Genomic DNA, 6,000 nt, shown 5'->3' on the forward strand with positions numbered 1-6,000 from the left:
AAACATGCTCTATGCCCTGGGTTCAAAACAAAATCAAACAACAACAACCAAACCAGAAAAGTTTCAAAGCTTTCTCTCTTGGAAGAAGGGTAGCCAGACTTCATACATTCCAGCTCAGAGACTCATGGAGACATGACATGAGAGGCCATGTGAAAAGGAAGGAATCCTGAGGCTCCATGGAGACCAACTAAGACGCCGAGTAACAGAATGTAACAGGAAAAGTAAGGCCCCAGATGTCCAGGGTCAGGTAAGCTCTTCCAGGCAGACTCCAGCCATCAGAGCCATCCTGGCTGAAGTAGCTGGCACGTGAGCTGAGAAGTTTTCACGGATACTCTAGCATTACACTTAAGGAACAGAGACAGTGTCATTACTTAGCCCTGTTCAAATTGAATTACGAGCAAATAAAGAAGATTTTGATTTAAAAACCCAAGTCTTAGAATGATTTGTCACATTCCAATAGGTAAAATAATAGTCAGAAAAAGGGTAGACCGTGTTCTAAGTACTTCTTAGCTACGATGTATGAGATGGAATCTGCCATGTCTAATGCATCTTAGCATGCCATGAGGAAATCTAAGCACAAAGGCCCAAGGAAGGTAAGTTCCCACTCGATGTTAGTACAACTTGGGAACAGAGTTGGGCATTGATTCCAAAGGCTACATATGCACCATCAAGCCCTAAATACCATAATCACACATACATTCACTCAACACTTATGGAGAATCCACCATGTGCTAGGTACTGTTCTGTGTTCACAGAGTACACTAGAGACCAGAACAACAACAACAACAAAAAAAATCCTGGACTCATGGCACTAACTTCTAGTGAAGTATGAGAAGCTAGAGGCGTACCACTGGGTGGGAAGACTCCATCCATTTGTATGGTGTGGTGGACATTGTGTTCTGACTGCCAGCCACCTAGTCAAGCACACTCACTTACACCAGGAAATTATCCATTCTGTTAGACAGAGTCTGTAAAGACGGTCACTAGAGGTGGCCAACTGTTAGCCATGCCAGCTCAAGTGCCTTTACTGTGGGATTTGTCTCTTCAGACTATTAGCAAAAAGGCAGAATGGTTGGGGTTCCGTCCCAGCGGGGGCTCCCAGATAAAGCTGTGGAGAGATTGCTGCTACCATGCTTCTCTTCCCCGGCCCTGATTTCAGTCTGTGTAGAGGCTTTACTGTTGATTCCGTGAGCTACCTGATAGCCTCCTCGGGAATTCCTGCCCTGAACCAGGAAGGGACTGGCTCTGAGGCTTGCCATGAAAGGGCTCCGAATCTGGAACTCAGGAGAAGGTCTCTGGGCTAAAGTGGAGAGACTGCTGAGAACCGCGTAAACAACAGTGTCCCCTAACCCGATCCCCTGAAGCTTCATCTCCAGCATCTAAACATGAACAACTGGTATTTCCTCCGTCTTATGTAAAATCTTAAAGCCACTCCACTCACGCTTCCTTCCTGAAACTATATCACCTCAGGAAGAACTCTGAGCAGAGCCATTTTGAAGCCAACACCAAAAGCCATTTTCACAGCAGAGACTGAGGTCGGCACAGGTTAGCTAAAATGGGCTAAAACCAAACTGTGGAGAAAGCCGAGGTCAGGCCTGACCCTGGCTTCAGAACCAGACCAGCAGCATGCAGACAAGAAAAACCAGATTCCCAGGCCCCATCTGGACTCACCCAATCAAAATCTCTATGGCAGAGACCAGGGGTTTTCAGTTCCAGACACTAACCAATGGTTGTGAGCCCCACCCCCACCCCAGACACACACACAATTTTGATAGCCAAGGTTTTCAGTGCTGGACCACAGCCCTTTAGAGTGTTGTCTAAGTTTAGTATGTGGATGTGTGGCCTCACTGAAATGCAGATTCTGATTCAAAAGGTTGGAAATGGAGCTAGAAAGTCTCCCTTTCTGCTAAGTTCCCAGCTGATGACTCCAGATGGGTCACAGGGTCGTGAACCTAAGCAGGAAACTGGCATCAGAAGGCAGGAAGAGAAGCCGAAAAGCAGAGCTTCGTACTCAGGCCTTGGCAAACAGACAGAATGCAGCCTCGGAGCCTGCAAAGCCAACAGCTAAGCTTCGCTACAGCACTGTTGCCGTCCTCCTGGCTTAACCTATGTGGCTCACAAGCAGTTACAAGACCCGATCCATTAATTATGTCCTTAAATAGCTCCTCCACTGCGCCCCAGCCTCTGCAATTCCTTGTTCAGCATTTTAAGAAGAAACAAAGACAAAGAGGTGATTCAGAAGTTCAATCTCATGCAATTAGGTGCTTTGTTCTTAATTAGAATGTAAAGTTCTCTTTTTGTAGGCCGTTGAATCTGTGGAGATAATCAGTTTTGTGTTTACTGTTCTAATAAAATCTACTTCATAGTACGGAAACGAAAGCATCTACAAAGCTGACATAGATTCCAAATGATGTACTCAACAGAATCAGATTATTCTGAAGCATTTGTGCATGTTTGATTACCAGACCTGGACCTTCCCTTCCTGTTCATCGAAGCATTCAATAGTAATTACTGCTCAGGTATTATGCTGAGTGCTGGCACAGGTTACTGACAGCAGATGGTCCCAAAGGCCTCATTCAGAAACCCGGGAATTGAGCCTTTGCATGGAGTTTAATCAAAATCTTAGGATCCACTCCATTGTTGGATTTACTTATTTAATGGAAGACTATGTGCAAAGCCCTTTTCTGAGTTCTCTGGAGGAAACCCAGAAATGAAGGTAGAGTTCCAGATGGGAAGAAATAAACAACAGGTGGCCCGGGGTTTGCTCAAAATTCCAGTCACATGGAAAATGGATGTGGTTTTGTTTTTTGAGTCATTTCCATTTCAGGTTTCAATGTAAACTGCTCAGCATAAAGTGGGTTATATGTGTGTGTGTGTGTGTGTGTGTGTGTGTGTGTGTGTGTGTGTGTTACATTTCATTTTATGTGTGTGTTTGTGTGCACATGTGTACCATGCCACACATGTGGGGATCAGAGGACAACTTGTGTGAATTGATTCTCTCCTTCCACTATGGAGGTCTCGGGGATTGAACTTGGGTCATCAGCTTGGTAGCCAGCACCTTGACCAGCTGAGCCGTCTCACTGGCCCTAAAGTAGGTTTTGAATAGCCACCACAGTGGTTCTATATAAAGGCCAAACTATAAGTAAATTGATATTTTGGTTAAGTGTAAACAGTATATTCAGGGTAAAAGAATCAGGAGCCTCAGAGCCCTTTAGGTCTACATACAGAAGTATATTAAGCCATAAGTCTGAAAACACTCTGATTTATACACAAATCATTTCTAAATTATCCATTTTCAGCACATATGAGTATTATTAAAAGAATGTCTTAAGCACTCATATAAATTCTTTATGATGGGGCTGAGCTGTTTAAAGGAACTCCTGGAAGTGATTAGGAGAGAACACGAGACAGGCAGAAAGGAGTCCAGAGCCATGCGAGACTGGGAAAAAAGGGCAGCATGGGTAGGGTAGGGTGAAGGGCAGCATGGGTAGGGTAGGGTGAAGGGCATCATGGGAAGGGTGGGGGTGAAGGGCATCATGGGAAGGGTGGGGGTGAAGGGCAGCATGGGAAGGGTGGGGGTGAAGGGCAGCATGGGAAGGGTGGGGGTGAGGGGCAGCATGGGTAGGGTGAGGGTGAGGGGCAGCATGGGAAGGGTGGGGGTGAGGGGCAGCATGGGAAGGGTGGGGGTGAAGGGCAGCATGGGAAGGGTGCGGTGAGGGGCATCATGGGAAGGGTGGGGGTGAGAGGCATCATGGGAAGGGTGGGGGTGAGGGGCAGCATGGGAAGGGTGGGGTGAGGGGCATCATGGGAAGGGTGGGGTGAAGGGCAGCATGGGAAGGGTGGGGTGAAGGGCAGCATGGGAAGGGTGGGGTGAGGGGCATCATTGGAAGGGTGGGGGTGAGGGGCATCATGGGAAGGGTGGGGGTGAGGGGCATCATGGGAAGGGTGGGAGTGAGGGGCAGCATGGGAAGGGTGGGGGTGAGGGGCAGCATGGGAAGGGTGGGGTGAAGGGCAGCATGGGAAGGGTGGGGGTGAGGGGCATCATGGGAAGGGTGGGGGTGAGGGGCATCATGGGAAGGGTGGGGGTGAGGGGCATCATGGGAAGGGTGGGGGTGAGGGGCATCATGGGAAGGGTGGGAGTGAGGGGCAGCATGGGAAGGGTGGGGGTGAGGGGCATCATGGGAAGAGTGGGGTGAAGGGCATCATGGGAAGGGTGGGGTGAAGGGCAGCATGGGAAGGGTGGGGTGAGGGGCATCATGGGAAGGGTGGGGTGAAGGGCATCATGGGAAGGTTGGGGTGAGGGGCATCATGGGAAGGGTGGGGGCAGATGGGCTGAGACACAGGTAAGAAGGGTAGAAGAGAAAGAGAGAGGCACAGGCACGATTACCCTGAAAGACTCAAGAAGAAAGGCAAAGTATCAAAAGCAGCTTTATCTCCTGGGAGAGGCCAGAATGGACTGAAGTACCTGGAATAGCCACCCACACAGCATTCTCTATCCGTTAGTGCTGCCATGGTCTACTGTGGTGCTTTCCATTCGGCCTAACTTTTCTGTATATTAATATATGTTTCTATCTTCCATTTTTCAATTAGAATACCAGATCATGATACCAGGTCATATTCTCTGATATCTTCCCCAAATCTAGATCAGCGACTGACTGTAGTAAACACAACAAAGTATTAATTGGAGGAATTAATAAGCGAAGTTGAGAAAGGGACTTTAAGATAAGAAAAGACCAATAGAGATACAATGACCCAAATAGAGATACCATAAAAAGATGGTGGAAATGATGGTAAATAAAAATGTAATTATTGCATAATGTAAGATTTAAGCAATTATGTGCTATACCTTGAGTATGATTCACCCTGGCCCAAGCAATATACTAGGGTTTGGTGCCCAATTAGTAGTGTTAAGAGGTGGAGCTTTTATGGGGTGATTAGATTAAGAGGGATTAATATCATTCTCATGACACTAGATTCCTTTCCTTGGAATGGATTAACAGTGTAACAGCAGGTTGTTATAAATAGGGCCAAGGCCTGTGTGTGTGGCTTAAGGATAAAATCCCGGCTAGCATGCACAAGGCCGAGCATTCGATACACAGAACTGTTCTGCACCCCACAGTCCCCCAGCTCTCGTCAGGATTCCCTGCGTGCACTCTTGCTTTCTACCTTAATTTGAAGCAGCTTGAGGCCTTCGTTAGTAGACACCATTGCTTCACCCAGACCTTCTCCATCTCTGGAACCGTGAGCCCCGAACTCTCTTCTTTGTGACTTTCCCAGTCTCGGGAAGTCTGTTGTAACAACAGACCACAGATTAAGACAATATACAAGACCCTAAACACATTCAAACTCCAACTGAGGCATCAAAGAAACATTGTAAAATATTTATGAGTACGACAATAAAAGAATATAGCAGTTCTCAAAGAGAAAAACCCATCCCTCAATTCCAGTTTGAAGGACCTACAGACTCATGAAAGCCTCCAAGCCTTCCCACCCTTGGCTGCAGAAAAGAGCCTTCCAGAAAAGTTCCCTTGCCCTGGGGCATCTTGGACCCTCTGTGTAAAGTCACATTGGAGGGAGCATCAAAAGTTACTCAGAAAAAGGAGAAACGCCAAGAGAGAAATAAGCCTCGTGAAGCCGGTCACTAGTCAGAAAAGAAAATTTGACAGATCCGCCCTCTTACTGCTCCCTTTCCCCTCAGACAATGTCTTATTGTTCAGATTATGTTTATCTGAGAGGAGACAAAGCCCGGGCTGTGCGCCTGTAGTTGGGTATCTCCTAGTACTTCTTTTAACCAAAAGTCTCGGACTTTTGGAGCAGGACTGATGCTGGAGAGGCCAGATTAAGCAAAGGACAAAGGAGCAACTTGTGACTCTATCAGGAGAGACTATTCCAAGGCACCTTCTGCACCAGAGGACTGGACTGAATTGGTCCTTGGTTTGTGAGCACTCCCTGCCTGCTACTAATCCTCTTCAGAAGGAGAGCACATTCACAGCCTCCACC

General features: G+C 47.3%; 1 long non-coding RNA gene across 6 annotated transcripts in view; it reads right to left on the bottom strand.

Moving 5' to 3' along the window:
• LOC128108632 (uncharacterized) overlaps positions 1-5,667 on the bottom strand; it is a 45,035-nt gene extending 39,368 nt beyond the window's left edge. For 5 of the 6 annotated variants that reach the window (XR_008217554.1, XR_008217551.1, XR_008217552.1 and 2 more), the window contains exon 1: positions 5,167-5,667. This is a non-coding gene — a long non-coding RNA (uncharacterized LOC128108632). The remainder of the gene's footprint in view (positions 1-5,166) is intronic. The other variant, XR_008217555.1, reaches the window with a different exon arrangement.
• Positions 5,668-6,000: the final 333 nt, after the last annotated feature.

This window comes from Peromyscus californicus, unplaced genomic scaffold (genome assembly GCF_007827085.1).
Source record: "Peromyscus californicus insignis strain IS unplaced genomic scaffold, ASM782708v3 Scaffold_13__1_contigs__length_99412109, whole genome shotgun sequence".
Classification (NCBI taxonomy): Eukaryota; Metazoa; Chordata; class Mammalia; order Rodentia; family Cricetidae; genus Peromyscus; species Peromyscus californicus.